Below are 18,589 nucleotides of genomic sequence, written 5' to 3'. Positions count from 1 at the left end.
TTAAAGCTTAGCTATTACTTCTCATTGCTATTAGGTTAAAGGCCACAGTCCTCTGGCTTCATCTTGTATGGTTTTACATCCTTCTTTCCGTCTGTGTCTTATCCACTGTTTTAGACGTTTCTTCCTGTGAAAGAGATTTTCGTATCCAACATTTTTAGTTCATATATGAAGTTTAGTTCATATATGAAGTGTGTCATTTGATAGTTTTGACATATGTTTACACGTATGAAATGATAACCATCATCCAGACACTTAACATATTCATCACCCTTAAAAATCTCATGTCCCTTCATATTCCCTTATTATGAAGCTGCCAAATTGTTTTCTAAAGGAGTTGTAAAGCTGCTCTAAAGTCTAAAGCTGCTCCCACCAGCAGTCTGTGAGAGCACCAATTCCTACATACATATTCATGAACACTTAGTATTGTCAGCTTTTTAAATCCTAGCCATTCGGATGGATATTTAGTATATATCTCATTATGATTTCAATATACATCTCCCTAATAACTGATGATGGCGAGCATATTTTCATGTGCTTGTTTGCCATCTGTGTATCTTCTTTGAATTGTCCAAATCTTTGTTTGTTTTAAAAATTTGTTTGTTTTCTTAGTTTTTGAGTTTTCAGAATTCTTTGTATATCCTAGACACAGTTCCTTATTTTGTTTTCTTTTTTTTTTATGGTTGTTGTTGTTGTTGTTGTTGTTGTTTACACTGAGGCATTTTATTTACACATATGTATTACATCCCTAGAAAAAGAATCCCAGGATTTCCCCTTCTGTGTGTTTTCATCTTCCTTCTTCATGGTCCATGACTGTAGCTGAGGTGGTCAGTATAATGAAACCAAACTGAGCAGATTATTCTGCCATTTTTCTAGATCTTTGCATTGTCCATCAATTCTGGAACCAGTCACTCCATGCTTGCTTAACCTGCCTGTGAGTTTCACATCAATTTACCCAACTCTGTGATCATCAATGATTTTAAATTCACCACTGTAACCATGCTTCATCATCACAGTTAGAAAGTGGACAATGTCTTTGGAGCATGGCCTAGTAAGAACCTGGAGTTTGCTTCTCTCTTCAGTATTGTTATGCTTTGGGGAGCATCTGCCACGACATTCACATGCATCATGATGGTGGCACAGAAAGATGGTGGAAAGAGCTAGATACAGTTCCTTTCTCACTGCTCTTTTTTTGCAAGGTTTTTCTTCTCCCACTCTGTGACTTTTCCTTCTCTCAACAGTGTTTTTGAAGAGCAGTTTTTCTCTTTGGTGAAGTCCAGTTTACACATTCATTTGTTCTTGTATGATTGTTGTTTTTGGTTTCCATATCTAAGAAATATTTCCATAGCACAAGGTCACAAAGCTTTTCTCTCATGCTTTCTTTTAGAAGTTTTATAGTTTTAGGTCTTACATTTAGATCTATGACCCATTTTATATTCTTTTTTATTTGTGATACAAAGTATGTGTACAAGGTCATTCTTTTGCATATGGATATCTAGTTGTTCCAACACCATTTATGGAAAAGGCTGTGTTTTCTCCACTTTATGCCATTGCTCCTTTGTCATAATCAGTTGGCCACATATGTGTGGGTTTAAGTATGGGCTCTATTCTGTCTCATTGATCTCTTTGTCCATCTTTGTACCAATATTATGCTGTTTTAATCACTGCCAGTTTATAAGGATTTTTGAAATCAGGTAGTGTTTGTCATCTTGCTGTGTTCTTTTCAGTGTTCTTCCGCTACTCTGGATCCTTTGCATTTCCACGTGAATTTTAGAATCAGTTTGTCTGTTTCTTAAAACAAACAAACAAACAAACAAACAACAACTCTGGTGGTCTTCTGGAAATTAAGTTTAGATTATGTTGAATCTACAGATTTATTTGGGGAGAATTGGCTTCTTGACAATATTGAATCTTTTAACCCCTGAACAGAGTATATATCTCTCCCTTGATATAGGTCTTTTAAAATTTTCTCAGTAATATTCTGTAGTGTTTAAAGTATAGGTCTTTCTGTCTTTTATGATATTAACCGTGATTATTTTTTATTTTCAGTGCAGTTGTAAATAATACATCTTAAATTTAATTTTTTTAATGCTTACTCTTGAGAGAGACAGAGCATGAGTTGGGGAGGGGCGGAGAGAGAGGTAGACAGAATCTGAAGCAGGCTCCAGGCTCCAAGCTATCAGTACAGAGCCTGACGTGGGGCTTGAACTCACCAACGGTGAGATCATGACCTGAGCCTGAGCCCAGTGCTTAACCAGCTGAGCCTCCCAGATGCCCTGAAATTTTAATTTTTGATTCTTTATAGCTAATATATAGAAATACAGTTGATTTTTGTGTAATGATTCTGTATCCTCCAACCTTGATAAATTTATATGTATAGATATATTTAATATTAGAGAGAATACATGAGCAGGGGAGAGGGGCAGAGACAGAGAGAGAGAGAGAGAGAGAGAGAGAGAATCTTAAGCAGTCCCCATGCTCAGTACGAGCCTGACATAGGGCTCCATCCCATGACTCTGGGATCATAGCCTGAGCTGAAATCAAGAGACAGACACTCAATCGACTGAGTCATCCATGTGCCATGATAAATTCATTTATTAATTCTAGTAGCATTTTTCTTAATGCTGTCAGATTTTCTACATAAGCAAAGGTCATAAGAATTCATTTTTAACTACTATTTTACTAACAATGGTAAATATTGTAGCCTTGTAGCCAATTCATTCTCTGTCACAACTAATCAGTTTTGCCATTGTACTATAAGAGCAGCCAATAGATACTGCATAAATTAATGGAAATGGATGTATTTTGATAAAATTTAATTTACCAAAACAAGTAACATGGCCCATAGGCTGGAGTTTGCCAACTTCTATTTTGTGACCATGTCCTTGCTAGTAGAGACAGTTTCACTTCATTTTCTATCTGGATGTCCTTTGTTGCTTTATCTTGTTTGATTCCATTGGCTAGAACTGCTAGTATAGTGCTGAACAGAGGAAGTCATTCAGTGAATGTCATTCCTGTCTTCTTCCTGGTCTTATAGGAAATGAATGCATTCAGTTTTTCACCATTATTTATAACGTTAGCTATAGAGTTATCATGACTTGTTTTGTTTTGTTTTGTTTTAAATCATATTGAAGCTCCCTTGTATTCCAGGATTGCCGAAAGTTTTTATCAGGAACGGATGTTGAATTTTGACAAGGAACTTATTTTATCTACAGAGATAGATATGGTTTTTGAATCTTAAACCAACTCTGCATTTCTGGGATAAACCCCATTTGGTAATAACAAATTATCCCTTAGTGTGTTGTTAGATTCCACCCCCCCCACAAACACACATGGCTGTAGTTTAATTAATTAATGAAATATAATTTATTGTCAAGTTAGCTAACGTACAGTGTATACATCGTGCTCTTGGCTTTGGGAGTATATTCCCATGATTCATTACTTACATACCACACTCAGTGCTCATCCCAACAAGTGCCCTCCTCAATTCCCATCACCTATTCTCCTCTTTCCCCCACCCCTCCATGAACCTTCAGTTTGTTCTCTGTATTTAAGAGTTTCTTATGGTTTGCCTCCCTCTCTGCTTGAAACTATTTTTCCCCTTCTATTCCCCCATGTTCTTCTGTTAAGTTTCTCAAAATCCACATATGAGTGAAAACATATGATATCTGTTTTTCTCTGACTTATTTCACTTCACATACTACCCTCCAGTTCCATCCATGTTGTTGCAAATGGCATGATTTCATTCTTTCTCATTGCCAAGTAATAGCCATTGTATATATAAACCACATCTTCTTTTCCCATTCATCAGTTGATGGACATTTGTGTTCTTTCCATAATTTGGTAATTGTTGATAGTATAAATGTTGGGGTACATGTGCACGTATGAATCAGCACTCCTGTGTTCCTTCGATATATGCCTAGTAGTGCAATTGCTGGGTTGTTGGGTAATTTTATTTTTAATTTTTTAAGGAACCTCCACTCTGTTTTCCGGAGCAGTGGCACCACCCATGCATTCCCACCGACAGTGCAAGAGAATTCCCATTTCTGCACATCCTTACCAATGTCTGCTGTTTCCTGTGTTGTTAATTTTTTCTACCCTGACCGGTGTGAGGTGGTATCTCAATGTGGTTTTGATTTGTATTTCCCTGATGATAAGCGACATTCAACATCCTTTCATGTGCCTGTTGGCCATCTGGATGTCTTCTTTGGAAGTGTCTATTCATGTCTTCTGCCCATTTCTTCCCTGGATTATTTGATTTTCGGGTGTTGAGTTTGGCCAATTCTTTCTAGAGTATGGGTACTAATCCTTTATCTGATATGTCATGTGCAGATATCTTCTCCCATTCCTTTGGTGCCTTTTAATTTTGTGGATTGTTTCCTTTGAAGTGCAGAATCTTTCTACTTTGATGAGGTCCCTATAGTCCAATTTTGCTTTTATGTCCCTTGCCTTCAGAGATGTATTGAGTAGAATTTGCTGTAGCCAAGGTCAAAGAGGTTGTGGCCTGTGTTATTCTCCAGGGTTTTGATGGTTTCCTCTCTCACATTGAGGTCTTTCATCCATTTTGAGTTTATGCACGGTGTAAAAAACTGGTCCTGTTTCATTCTTCTGCATGTTGCTGCCCAGACCTCCCAGCACCATTTGCGAAAGAGCCTATCTTTTTTCCATTGGATACTCTTTCCTGCTTTGCCAAGGTTTAGTTGGCCATACATTTGTGGGTCCATTTCTGGATTCTCTATTCTATGCCATTCGCCTTTGTGTCTCTTTTTGTGCCAATAGTATACTCCCTTGATGATCGCAGCCTTGTAGTAGAGGCTAACGTCTGGGATTGTGATGCCTCCAGCTTTGGTTTTCTTTTTCAACATTACTTTGGCTATCTGGGATCTTTTGTGGTTCCATACAAATTGTAGGATTGTTTGCTCTATCTCTTAGAAGAATGCCGGTGCAACGTTGATTGGGATTGCAGTGAATGTGTAGATTGCTTTGGGTCGTTATCGCATTTTCACAATATTTCTTCTTCCAGTCCATGAGCATGGAATGTTTTTCTATTTCTTTGTGTCTTCTTTAATTTCTTTGATATGTTTTCTATAGTTTTCAGGATACAAATCTCTTATAGCTTTGGTTAGGTTGATTCCTAGGTATTTTATGGTTCTTGGTGTAATTGTAAATGAGCTCGGTTTCTTGATTTCTCTTTCTGTCACTTCATTATTGGTATATAGAAGTGCAATCAATTTCTGTGTGTTGATTTTGTATCCTGTGACTTTGCTGAATTCATGTATCAGTTGGAGCAGCTTTTTGGTGGAGTCTTTCAGGTTTTCCATGTAGAGTATCATGCCATCTGTGAAAGGCGAATGTTTAACTTCTTTGCCAATTTGGATGTGTTTTATTTCATTTTGTTGTATGATTGCTGAGGCTAGGCCTTCCAACACTATGTTCAACAACACTGGTGAGAGTGGATGTCCCTTGTATGTTCCTTATCTTCGGCGGGCAGGGTAGGGGGAAGTTCTCTGTTTCTCCCCATTGAGGATATTCGCAGCAGGCTTCTCATATATGGCTTTTATAATGTTAAGGTATGTTCTTTGTAACCCAACTTTCTTGAGGGTTTCTTATTAACAAAGGATGCTGTATTTTGTCAAATGTTTTTCTGTATTTATTGACAGGATCATATGAATGATTGTATCCTTTCTTCTATTAAGGTGATGTATCACTTTGATTGATTTGTGAATATTGAACCAGCCCTGTAGCCCAGGAATGAATCCCACTTGATCATGGTGAAGAATTCTTTCATATACTGCCGAATTGGATTTGGTAGTATCTTGTTAAGAATTTTGGCATCCATGTTCATCAGGAATATTGGCCTGTCATTCTCCTTTTTAGTGGGGTCTCTATCTGTGTTGGGAATCAAGGTAATGCTAGCTTCATAGAAAGAGTCCGGAAGCTTTTCTTCCATTTCTTTGTTCAACAGCTGGAAAAGAATCGGTATTAACTCTGCTTTAAATGTCTTGTAGAATTCCCGTGGGAAGACTTCTTGCCCAGGACTCATATTTGTTGGGAGATTTTTGATAACTGATTGAATTTCTTCACTGGTTATGGGTCTGTTCATATTTTCTATTTCTTCCCATTTGAGTTTGGGTAATGTGTGGTTGACTAGGTATGTGTCCATTTCTTCCAGGTTGTCCAGTTTGTTGGCATATACGTTTTCATAGTATTCCCTAATAGTTGTATTTCTGTGGTGTTGATTGTGACCTTTCCTTTTTCATTCGTGATTTTATCTATTTGGATTCTCTTTTCTTTTTGAGAAAGCTGGCTAGGGGGTTATCAAGTTTATTTATTCTTTAAACAAAAACAGCTCTTAGATTCATTGATCTGTTCTACTATTTTTTTTGTTTGTTTTTACGGGTTTTTCTTTTGGATTCTATAGTGTTTATTTCTGCTCTAATCTTTATTATTTCTTCTAATGGCTGTAGGGTTTCTTTGCTGTTATTCTTCTAGTTTCTTTAGGTGTGAGGTTCGATTTTGTATTTCGGATTGTTCTTATTTCTTGAGAAAGGCCTGGATGGCGATATGTTTTCCTTTTAGGGCTGCCTTTGCTGCATCCCAAAAGGGGTTGGTCTGTCATGTTTTCATTTTCATTTGCCCGTATATATTTTTTAATTTTTCCTTTCATTGTCAGGGTGACCCATTCTTTCTCCAGTAGGATGGTCATCAACCTCCATGCATTTGGGGGCTTCCCAAACTTTTTCTTTTGTTTGATTTCAAGTTTCATAGTGTTGTGATCCGAAAATACGCATGGTATGATCTCAGTTCTTTTATATTTATGGAGGGCTGTTTTGTGACCCACTGTGTGGTCTGTTTTGGAGAATGTTCCACGTGCACTCGAAAAGAATGTGTATTCTGCTGCTGTTGGATGAAAAGTTCTGAACAGATCTGTCAAATCCATCTGGTCCAGTGTATCATTCAGGGCCTTTGTTTCTTTACCGATTTTGTGCCTAGGTGATGTGTCCATTGTTGTTAGGGAGTATTTAAGTCACCTACAATTTCCATAGGATTATCAATAAGAATGCTTCGGTTTGTGATTAGTCTATGTATATATTTGGGGGCTCTCAAGTTGGGGGCACCAACATTTACAATTGTTAGCTCTTCTTGATGGATAGATCCCTTAATTATGATATAATGCCCTTCGCCATCTCTTGTTAGAGTCTTTGGTTTAAAATCTCATTTGTCTGATCTAAGTATGGCTACTCCAGCTTTCTTTTGACTTCCAGTAGCATAATACATGGTACTCTATCCCCTAACCTTCAATCTAATGGTGTCCTCCTGTCTCAAATAAGTCTCTTGTAGACAGCATATAGATGGATTTTGTTTGTTTTTTAATCCATTCAGATATGCTATGTGTTTTGATAAGGGCATTTAGTCCCTTCACGTTCAGAGTGATTATTTAAGGATATGGATTTCATGTCATTGTGTTGTCTGGAGCTTTCATGCTTGTGGTGATGTTTCTGGTCCTTTGTAGCCTTGATAACATTCCACTCACAGAGTCTCCTTAGGATCTCCTGCAGGGCTGGTTTAGTGGTCATGAGCTCTTGTAGTTTTTGGTTTTCTGGGAAAGCCTATCTCTCCTTCTATTCTGAATGACATCCTTACTGGAGAAAGGATTCTTAGCAGCATATTTTCCTATTCAGCACATGGACTTTTTCCTACCATTGCCTCCTGGCCTGCCAAGTTTCAGCGGGCAGGTCTGCTACTACCCATATGTGTCTACCCTTGTAGGTTAAGGCCCGTTTGTCCCTTGCTGCTTTCAGAATTCTCTTTTCTCTTTGTAACTTGCCAATTTCACTATGATATGCTGTGGAGAAGACCTATTCTTGTTGAATCTGAAGAGAGTTGTCTGTGCCTTCTGGATTTGGATGTCTGCTTCCTTTTCTCCAGATTAGGAAAGTTCTCACCTATAATTTGTTCAAGAAAACCATCTGCCCTTTTCTCTCTCTCTCTCTCTCTCTCTCTCTCTCTCTCTCTTACGCTGGAACTCTTATGATCCAGATATTATTACATTTCATTGAATCACTTAGTTTTCCCCTCATGGTCTAATATTTTCTTATCACCCTTTTTCTTGGCTTCATCATTTTCCATACTTTCATCTTCTATGTCACTTATTCTCCCCTCTGTTTCCTCCATCTTTGCTGTTACTGCATCTAGTTTATTTTGCATCTTATTTACAGTATTTCTTAATTGCTGTCACTATTTCTTAGTTCCTTGATCCCTGCAGCAATAGATTCTCTGCTGTCTTCTATGCTTTTTTGTAAGCTCAGCTGTTAATCTTACAACTATTATTCTAAATTCTTGAACCGATATATTGTTTATATCTGTTTTGAGCAGTTCTCTAGCTCTCATTTCTTCCTGGAGTTTCTTTTGAGGAGAATTCTTCCATTTCCTCAGTGTTCAGTACTTTATGTGTTTTCCTAGTTGTCATGTGTCCTGCACCTGTCAGCACTATTTTAAAAAGGGGTCGTATACTATCCAGGGCCTGGCCCTTCAATAGGTATCTTTGGAGTGTGTTTCATGCTCTCTGTTGTTGTGACTCTGGTTGCTTTATTTCCCTACTCATATTTGTGGGTTGGCCATTCCAGCAGGTGTGCTTAGATTTGTTCATAATGTAAACTTGGAAAAGAATTTAAACACTGGGGGGGGGGGTGATGGAAGATGCCTTATCTCATAAAAAGGGAGAAATGACAGGGGCAAAGGAAAAGAGAAGAAGACAAAAAATTGACCAGGCAGAGAATCAGAGAAACTATACAACTTAATCCAGGCAGGGAAGAGAGGGAGGGAGGGAGGGAGGGAGGGAGGGAGGGAGGGAGGGAGGGAGAGAGAAAGGAAAATAAGAAGGAGATACAGAAGAGGTGCAGACAGAATAGATTAAAAATCTCCATGACCTGGCCAGTTGTCCCCATGGGCCCCTGGAGATGTTTGTGTCACGCTGTAGCCCAGATTCCTAGATTTCCACAACTTCTTGCCTCACTGCTGTGTTTGAGGGATGTGGTCATTTCAGGTACCCCTACTTCTCTGCCATGTTGACACACCCCCCTCTTTAATGTAGTGTTAGACTTGATTTGTGGATGGTTTCTTCAGAAATTGTGCTCCCACGCTTATGACAGAATTTTATTTCTTACAGTATCTTTGTCTAGTTTTGGTTTCAGGTAATGCTAGCCTTATAGAATGAGGTGAGACATATTTCTCCTCTCCATTTTGGGGGGAGACTTTGTGTAGAATAGATAACATTTCTTCCGAAAATGTTGGATGAATTTACTAGTGTAGCCACTTGGCCCTGGAATTGTTTTCTGTGGAAAGATCTTTATCTAAGACTTTAGTTTCTTTTATACATATAGAGTTAGTTAGTTTATCTGTTCTTTTTTTCCTTTATTTTATTTTATTTTTTTTTTATTTTATTTCATTTCACTTCATTTCATTTCACTTCATTTCATTTCATTTCATTTCATTTCATTTCAGTAATCTTTACACCCAACATGCGGCTTGAACTCACAATCCAGAGATCAAGAGTCACATGTTCTACCAACTTAGCCAGCCAGGCACCCTTCACTCTTGATTGAGCTTTGATAATTTCTGTCTTTCACGGAATTTACCCACTGCATCTGAGTTGTCAAATTAATTATATACAGTTCATAATATTACTTTGTTATTTTTTTAGTATCTGTGAATTTCCAGTAATGTTAGTTACATTACTAATTTCTGATATATTGTTAATACTTCCGTTGTTTCTCTTCATTTTGGGATCAGTCTTGGTAGAAATTTCTCCTTTTTTCACCTCCTGAAAGCATTTGGTTTCATTGATTATTCTCTATCGTTTTTCTGCTTTCTTTCATGTGATTTTTGTCTTTATATTAGTTCCTTTCTTCTGCTTGGTTTGGGTTTAATTTGTTTTAGTTTTCTAGTTTCAAAAGGTGGAACCCAATGTCATAGATTTCAGACCTTTTTTCTTCCTCATCCTCTTCATCCTCTTCTTCTTTTTCCTCTCCTTCTTCCTCCTCTCCTTCTTCCTTCTACTCCCTCCTACTCCTCCTCCTCTCCTCCTCCTCCTCCCCCTCCCCCTTCTTCTTTTCTTCCTCTTCTTCTTCTTCTCCCTTTCCCACTCTGTCTCCCTCTCCCTCTCCTCCTTCTTTCCACTTCCCCTTCCTCTTTCCTCCTCCTCCTCTTCTTCTCTTCTCCTTCTCCTTCCTCTTCTTCATCTTCTTCTTCTCCCTTTCCCTCTCCATCTCCCTGTCCTCCTTCCCTCCTCTTCCTCCTTCCTCTTCCTCCTCTGTCCTCTTCCTCCTCCTGTTTCCTCCTCCTCCTCCTTTTCTGCTCCTCATCCTTCCCTCCTCGTTCTCCTTGTTGTTGTTGTTGTTGTTGTTGTTGTTGTTCTTCTTCTTCTTCTTCTTCTTCTTCTTCTCCCTTTCCCTCTCCATCTCCCTGTCCTCCTTCCCTCCTCTTCCTCCTTCCTCCTCCTCCTCCTCTGTCTTCTTGCGCCTCCTCTATGCTCCTCCTCCTCCTCCTCTTCTTCTCCTCCCCCTACTTCCCTCCTAGTTCTTCTTCTTCTATATACTGTAGAAATCTATTGGCATTATTTTACCAAAATTTTTCTCAATTGTGAAAAATTAAAATCAGTTCTTCAACCTTTAGAAAGAAAAAAGAAGAAAATCTCTTTACTATAATACACCATGAAAATAGGCTATCTGCTTGCCACATTGTGTGTGTGTGTGGGGGGGGTGTGCTTTTTTTAAATTACACTATGGCCACAATCCATTTCACACAATTTTTCAGACAGGTAAATAAATATCAAATTATTTCCTTTCAGGCCAGCCACAAAACTTTAAGGAATAGACCCTAGACATGTATGTACGTGACAGAGCAGGCTCCTGTTTGAGCCGGGCAGCTTTAGTATCATTTCCAAGGGTCAGCAATCTATGGCCCGTGGACTGAATGTGGCTTGGCTTGTTTGGGTATGGCCCTGAGATAAGAAAAGTTTTAGATTTTTTAAAGGGTTGTAAACAAAGCAAAAAAAAGTACTATGTGACAAAAGTATATGGTCTACAAAGGTTAAAATATTTACAGTTTGGCCTTTTACAGAAAAAGCTTGCAGACCCTTCAATTATACCAATGTTATACAGAATTCAGACGGTGCAATTACAATTCCGTGATAATGTTCCTTTATTGTGACCCAGAATGTAGCAACATCCTACAAAGATGTTCCTCTGATGTCATGGGTTAGAATTCCTTTTCTCTTTTTTCTTCATCTTCACATCATTAAACTTCATCCTCATCTCTCTCTCCATGAGTGTGGAGATTTTTCAATTTTTCATTTAGTAAGGCAGCGATTGCTTTTGCATCTCTGGCATCTATTTGCTCTCCCCAAATGTTTCTCTTTGCTTTTTCATAGGGATAACATTTAACAGTCGGATAGGCTCTGATGCCAGCTTTCTGGCATGTCTGAGCCAAAGCCTGACCGCCTATTTTTCCAGCTTTCACTTTTCCTTTCATCGTCTTAGCCAAGAGCTTAAACTCTGGAGCAAAATTTTGGCAAGGTCCACACCAAGGAGCATAGAATTCAATCACCCGGTGATTTTTCCCTTGTATAACTTTTTCATCGAAAGTCTGAGTCATTAGATTTGTGGATGCTTGAGGTCGAAATCCCGTGCCCCAAATCTCTCTTCTAGCCATTGTAACTGTGATACTGAAAAGCTTTAGTTGGTTTTGGGGGAGGGAATCTTATCTCAGGGTATCTCTGAACATTTTCTTGGGCACAAAAAGAATGATACTTTTGGCAGTCTATACTGCCCGCAGTAACTGTCCAGTTAGTGTCCGGGCCATTCTTTTCCATTCTGGCATTAGGACTTGACATGGATGACACCATGGGAGTAGAAGTCAACCATCCAGACTTCATCCTGGTTTCTTTGTTTAGCTAGTTCATTGAAAGTGGTGGGTGTCAGGGAGGTCGCTGAAGGTTCCTAAGATCCTCTATGAATTCCAAGATCTGTTGTTCAGCAGAGTGATGTCCTTCTTATTCATGAACCTCGGATTGGTTGAATACAAGTGTTGTTGGATCCGCCTAAATGTTATACGTGTTACAGGGTCTCTCGTGAACCGTACCATCTAGTGTACCAAACTAAAGCTGACCACGCAGATGCTTTGATGCTTTTTGTAACTCTGGCAATAAAGCTTGACATGGTGGACACCATGGCACAAACAAATCAACAAGCCACCGTTCCTGTCATCGGCAGGAACATTTTGAGGTCCAAGTGTGGCAACATGAGAATTACCACTTTCTTTGGCAAAGGCTAGTATATCATATAGAATCTTCTTTCCATGATGAATTTCATATTCTTTGGTTCCTTGTCCTTTAAATACTGCTAGACATGGCTGACATACAGAGAGATTACTACAGATGTCTGGTGCAGAGGGACAGTCAGCCTTGCCAACTTGAATTGTTCACTTTTGAGTAGAGTTTTTAGTTCCCTCAACTCAGGATCATTTGGATTTTCATGTTTTCCGAAACTAAACAATAAGAGCCACCGATGATGAGCCAATCGATCCGTTAGTGTATTTGCCAAAAGTAGCTCAAAATCTGGAAGACTATGCATGATTTCCAAATCTATTTCTCGAGCATCCAATGAATTAAGGAACAAAACGCTGCTTTTCTCTCTGGTATTTAATGGGGCGCCAGAGGAAAATAGGCAGTAGTACTTGTGATAATATCCAGACTTTTACAAAGTTTGTCCTGGGTGGCACAGTCCATCCATCCTACACTAACCAGACCATCCAACATGCCCCTGAGCCTGAGTCGTGTCTATGAAGTTAAACAATCTCCTCCTTTGCAACAAAAAGTGCTCAGCTGGCCAATACCAGCAGCAAAAGCAGTTTCTATGGAGTGAACACAATTTCCTGTCCATAATTCCATCACTGGGTTTCTAACGTGCTGCATGGCGAACTCACCAAACGTTCCTTTGATCTGTCCCCGTGATATTTCACTGTGGCCATTCCAGACCTAAAAAGGAAGAGGCTGGGAGATCCGTTGACTCCTTTCATTCGGCAAAACATTCTATCATCACCACAGTTAACAGCACCAATTCAAAGTAATCCGTCTACTTCTTTAACACAGTCTCTCCCTGTGGGAGCTAATTCATGGCAGTGTGACCATCCTGGGGAGTAAAAGTTCACAAACCACAGTTCTCCAGAATGAACAGCAGCATCCACTTCTCTTCTATTCAATGTCATGCTTTCAAGATCATCATCACAAATACCAAAATCATAACGATCATAATCCCAGCTTTCATACGGGCCACCTTCTGGATCATCTGCAAGTCCCTTTTCTCCGTATTTGTCATACTTTTCCCACAGATCTTCATCTTTGAGTACTTCATATGCTCTATTTATCTTTGAAAATCACTCTGTACATTAGGATTATACATTTGGTTGGTTGGTTGGTTATTTATTTATTTATTTATTTATTTATTTAGTGTTTATTTCCTATTAAGAGAGACAGAGACGGAATGCAAGTGGGTTAGGGGCAGAGAGAGTGGGAGACAGAGTCCAAAGCAGGCCCCTGGCTCCGAGCCATCAACACAGAGCCCGACGCAGGGCTCTAACCCACGACCTGTGAGATCATGACCCGAGCGAGCGGAAGTTGGACGCTCAACTGACTGAGCCACCCAGGTGCCCTGGGTTATTCGTTTTGGTTTTTTGGGTTTTTTTTTTTGTTTGTTTTTTATAAGGATGTAGCTTCAATGCCAACTTTGTGAAAGCTTGTCTTATCTCTCTACTGTTTGCAGTCCTGGATACTCCAAGTAAACTGTAAAAATGCTGATCTGTTCCCACGAAAATGGCCATATACACTATTAGGAAACAGAATGACTCTTTTCAGGTCCCGGAGGTAGTCATTTTCATTGAAGCATACTCCCATTCTTTCTCTGATACAAGTTCTGATGAAAGTGAACATTCAGATATACAGCTGGTTCCAACTGAGAGAATATGCAGGTTTGAGAACTTGTGTTCACGTTACTCCAAGAGCAAATCAAGCACCATGAAATTTTCTCCCAAAATGTCAATCTGTGTAGGCTCAGTAATCTCCACTTCCTCAGATCACAAAAGATATAAAAATACTTTCAGAAATCTAACCTTCTTAACATTCTGTTTCTCCTTTCTTCCTTGAATCCTAAATGTCTAAATCTTCTCCTTACCTGCGAATGGTCTCTGGCTCATTTCTAACTCCTTGTCATGCAACCAAAACATACGTTTTTAAAGTATAGCGGTGGAGAGTGACAAATATTCAGACTAAAATAAGCAACCAGAGGAAAATCGAGAACACATTGTCCAATACCACCATGGGAAAAGTGGTTCTCCTAGGGGTCCTTCTCAGCGTGGGTGTGGTGGACTTGATCTGCGCCAAGCTTCAGGGCCAGGTGGAAACTGCCGGTAAACGCAATAGGAAGGATTTCTGGTTGCCATCAGCCCAGAATAGGATGTGGGGAGAGGGGAAGGATGGGGACATCCCATGAGAGAGACTGCTGGCATATGAAATCTCCGGCAAGACTAGGGTGAAAAGAGCCTGAGTAACTGAGGCTTAAGTGAGAGAAAGGGTCGCAAGAAGCTGGGAAGCAAAGTCGGAAGAAGGGTGATGATGTAGGTAGTGAGAAAAAGATGGGGAGCTAGAACACAAAACCCATGGCAGGGGCGGAGAGGAAGGGAGGGGAGACAGGTGCAGAGGCATTGGGCTCTCCCTTCCAGAAGGACCATGCCTGTGCCACCGCCGCCGCCTCTCACTCCAGCAGAACCCGGGGCCCGGCCCATGCCCACCTCAGTCTAGGGGGGTCTCCTCCTACGGCTACTCCCCCACCTTCAATTCCTGGCATTGGCGGACCCCGCCCCCACCCACCCAAGTGCCTGCTGTGCTCTGTGAACAAAGCACCTGCTCTCCATCCACTGCCAGGGTGGGGTGGGGCAGGGCAGGGTGCCTTGGGAAGCTGGGGGAGGAGCCACAAAGGCAGCAAGGAGCACCGCACTTCCCTCTTCTTTTTTAATGTATACATTCAGTGCTATCAGTCTTCATGTGAGTGCCACTAAAGCAGAACTGTACAAATTCTACTATGTTTTCATTTTCATTCAGTTCAGAATCCTTTCTAATTTTTTTTTCTTTTTTCATTACTTCTTTGACCCAGGAGATATTTCGATGTGTTCTGTAGTTCACAAATAGTTGAGTATTTTCCAGAGATATTTTTGTGCTTGATTTCTGATTTGATTGCTTTGTGGCAGGGGACACACTATTATGACTTCAGGCCTCTTGACTTCTTCCTTTTATTAAGATTTATTTTTGACCCAGAACATAGTCTTTTTTGGTAAGTGTTCCATAGATCCTTGAGAAGAATAGTGGCGGCCAAGTCTACTATGCCTTTGCTGATGTTGAGCGTGTTGAAATATCAGACTATAATTGTGAATTTGCCTATTTCTCTTTTCAGTTCTATCAATTTTGCTTCATGTACTTTGAAGCTATTAACAGATACATGAACATTTAAGATTGCTCTTAATTGACCCTTTTATGATTATATAATGACCTGTTGTTTATTGCTGGTTATATATATATATATATATATATATATATATATATATTTTTTTTTTTTGCTTGAAACTGTTTTGTCTGCTATTCATATAGCCACTCTAGCTCAGCCTTCTTTGGTCAAGTGTTAGTGTGGTATATCATATTCCTGTCTTTCGAACAAATTTCTGTCTTGACATTTAAAGTGCATTTTGTATAGGTAGCATATAGTTGAGTCTTCCTTTTTTATCCATTCTGACAGTCTGCGTTTTAGTTGAGGCTTTTAGACCGTTTTCATTTACTGTGATTTTTTTTTCAATATATGAAATTTATTGTCAAATTGGTTTCCATACAACACCCAGTGCTCATCCCAAAAAGTGCCCTCCTCAATACCCATCACCCACCCTCCCCTCCCTCCCACCCCCCCATTAACCCTCAGTTTGTTCTCAGTTTTTAAGAGTCACTTATGCTTGGGCTCTCTCCCACTCTAACCTCTTTTTTTCTTTTTCCCTTCCCCTCCCCCATGGGTTTCTGTTAAGTTTCTCAGGATCCACATAAGACTGAAAACATATGGTATCTGTCTTTCTCTGTATGGCTTCTTTCTTCTTTTTTTTTTATATATTTTTTTCAACGTTTATTTATTTTTTGGGGGACAGAGAGAGACAGAGCATGAACGAGGGAGGGGCAGAGACAGAGGGAGACACAGAATCGGAAACAGGCTCCAGGCTCTGAGCCATCAGCCCAGAGCCCGACGCAGGGCTCGAACTCACGGACCGCGAGATCGTGACCTGGCTGAAGTCGGATGCTTAACCGACTGCGCCACCCAGGCGCCCCTGTATGGCTTATTTCACTTAGCATCACACTCTCCAGTTCCATCCACGTTGCTACAAATGGCCATTTACTGTGATTTTTGAGATAGTTGATTTGAATATGTCATCATGCTGTTTGATTTGCATTTGTCCTATCTGCTCCTTGTTCCCGTTCTCTTCTTTTTCCGCTTTCTTTTAATGGAGGAATTTTTATGATTCAGTTTTATCCATTTATTTATTTATTCATGTATTCATTTATTCATGTATTCATTTTTTCACTTATTTATTTAGGCTTCCTAGCTAGAACTTTTCAGTTTTGCTGCTTTAGTGGTTGGTTAGGGTTTATAGTCTATGGCTTCAGCATCACAGTCTCCCTTCCAGTAATGTTATACCACATCGTATAGAGTTTAGGCAAATCACAAGAGTTGGCTTCCATTTCTTCTTTCCTAGACATATCCTTCCTGGGTCAGTGGGATTATAGTTTTCATGAGGTGTAGGAAGATTTGGGCCATATTTTTTTCCTGTCCCTTTCCCCTGCCTCTTTGGGCAATTGTATATTTCCCAGTTGAAGTTTTCTCCCAGGTTTCCAATGTTAAACTTCAGTCTTTTGTTTTGTGATGTCTAATATGTGTTTATTCCTACCCATCGTATTGTTCATGGCTAACATAATTTACATCTCTGTAAGTACTATTTGGTTTTTAAAACAATAGCTGCCATGCCTCTAGTTATCTTTTCATGCTTTGTTTGGAGATATAGTTAAGTTACTTACAAACAGTTGGATCCTTTATTCTTGCTCTTACAAATTATTGGACGAATCCAGAGTTGTGATCAGCCTAAGACAAATTATGAGTTTTTCTATCTTAGCTAATGTGAATAGATACTGTCCCTCGTGCTGTGGGAGCACCAGGCAGTGTTTCCTCTACTCTTCAGATTTTTTTCCCTTGATGACTTCCTTCCATGTATGCACTGGTTGTTACTCTGCTGAATAGCCAAAGGGGACCCTGTGCAGATGCCCAGGGTTCTTTCTGTGTCCTGCTTTCTCCTCTCCTGGATGCTGACCTGTCGTCTCTATCTGCCTTGCCTTCACCAGACTCTCAGTTTTGCCACCACGACTCAAGGAGTCTGGTGAAATCTACTTAAATAATTTATGTCTCCTGTGATGTAGCCTGAAAACTCTCTCAAGGCAGTGAGCTTGGGCATACATGTTAGGCTAACGTGTTTTGTTTTCAGGGATCATTGTCCTTCATTGTCTGAAGTTCTGTGTCTTGAAAATCATGTTAAAATTGTATTTTGTCTGTTTTGTTTTTGCTTGCTTCAGGTAGGAAGATCAATCAGTACGTGTTACCCCATCTTGGCCAGAAGCAGATTACAGTGAAACTTCGGCACATGCTCTAGACTGTCGAGAGTGCTTGTCTTCCTCCTTTGCTTAATTGTCTCCTGCTCATCCTTCATTCCTCAGTATAGTTATCTCTTCCTCAGGGACATCTATCTTCCTTGGGCCCAATCTAGATCAAGTTATGATCACAGAACTCTGTCTTCTAATAGGAACTATCTGAATTTAGAATTACCATTTGAGTTGTCTTTCTCTTTCACTAGACTTTAAGCTAATCGAGAGCCAGGGGGTCTTCTCTATTGCATCTGTAGAGCTGAGTATAACATCTTCCATTGAAGGTATATATTTACTCAATGTGTCAATGAGTGAATTGAAGATGCACAGGCCTGTATATGCAAAAAGTACTCATCTATTTTATTTCTGTTTCTTCTCTGATGCAGATTATGCTGGCTTCTTGAAAATCCAAGATATACGTGTTTCCTATGAGAAATTAAGGAAACTTAACAAAAAGCACTGTAAACTTCTTATGGGAAAAATGACAAAAATGGACAAAATGGTTAGTGCACTACAAAACGAGCTACAGGAAGCCAAAGACATGATATCACGGTTAGAACATCAAAAAGTGGAATGGGAACGTGAATTCTGCAGTTTGAGGTACAGCATCTTGGCTTTAAGGAAATATTTCAACTGTTTCCTTTTATACTACAGATGTGTAGGGGCAGTTTTGTAATTGCTGACTTACCTTATGGGATTTTCCTGGAAAGAATACTTGTTTAGTGTTGTGAGGTGTGCGATTCTTGGCAATAACACAGCAAGTTCCTAACAGTGAATACTTCTAATACGTTAATGTATATTCCAAATCACAATTTT

At 39.6% G+C, this 18,589-nt stretch overlaps 1 protein-coding gene and 1 pseudogene across 1 annotated transcript in view; one reads left to right on the top strand and one right to left on the bottom strand.

The window, feature by feature from the left end:
- Window positions 1-18,589, top strand: part of LOC125159788 (ankyrin repeat domain-containing protein 26-like) — a 708,468-nt gene that overhangs the window by 90,421 nt on the left and 599,458 nt on the right. The window lies entirely within an intron of this gene.
- On the bottom strand, window positions 11,089-13,948 carry LOC125159791 (dnaJ homolog subfamily C member 10-like; annotated as a pseudogene).

This window comes from Prionailurus viverrinus, unplaced genomic scaffold, assembly GCF_022837055.1.
Source record: "Prionailurus viverrinus isolate Anna unplaced genomic scaffold, UM_Priviv_1.0 scaffold_62, whole genome shotgun sequence".
Lineage (NCBI taxonomy): Eukaryota > Metazoa > Chordata > Mammalia > Carnivora > Felidae > Prionailurus > Prionailurus viverrinus.
This window is presented reverse-complemented; position numbering and strand designations above follow the sequence as displayed.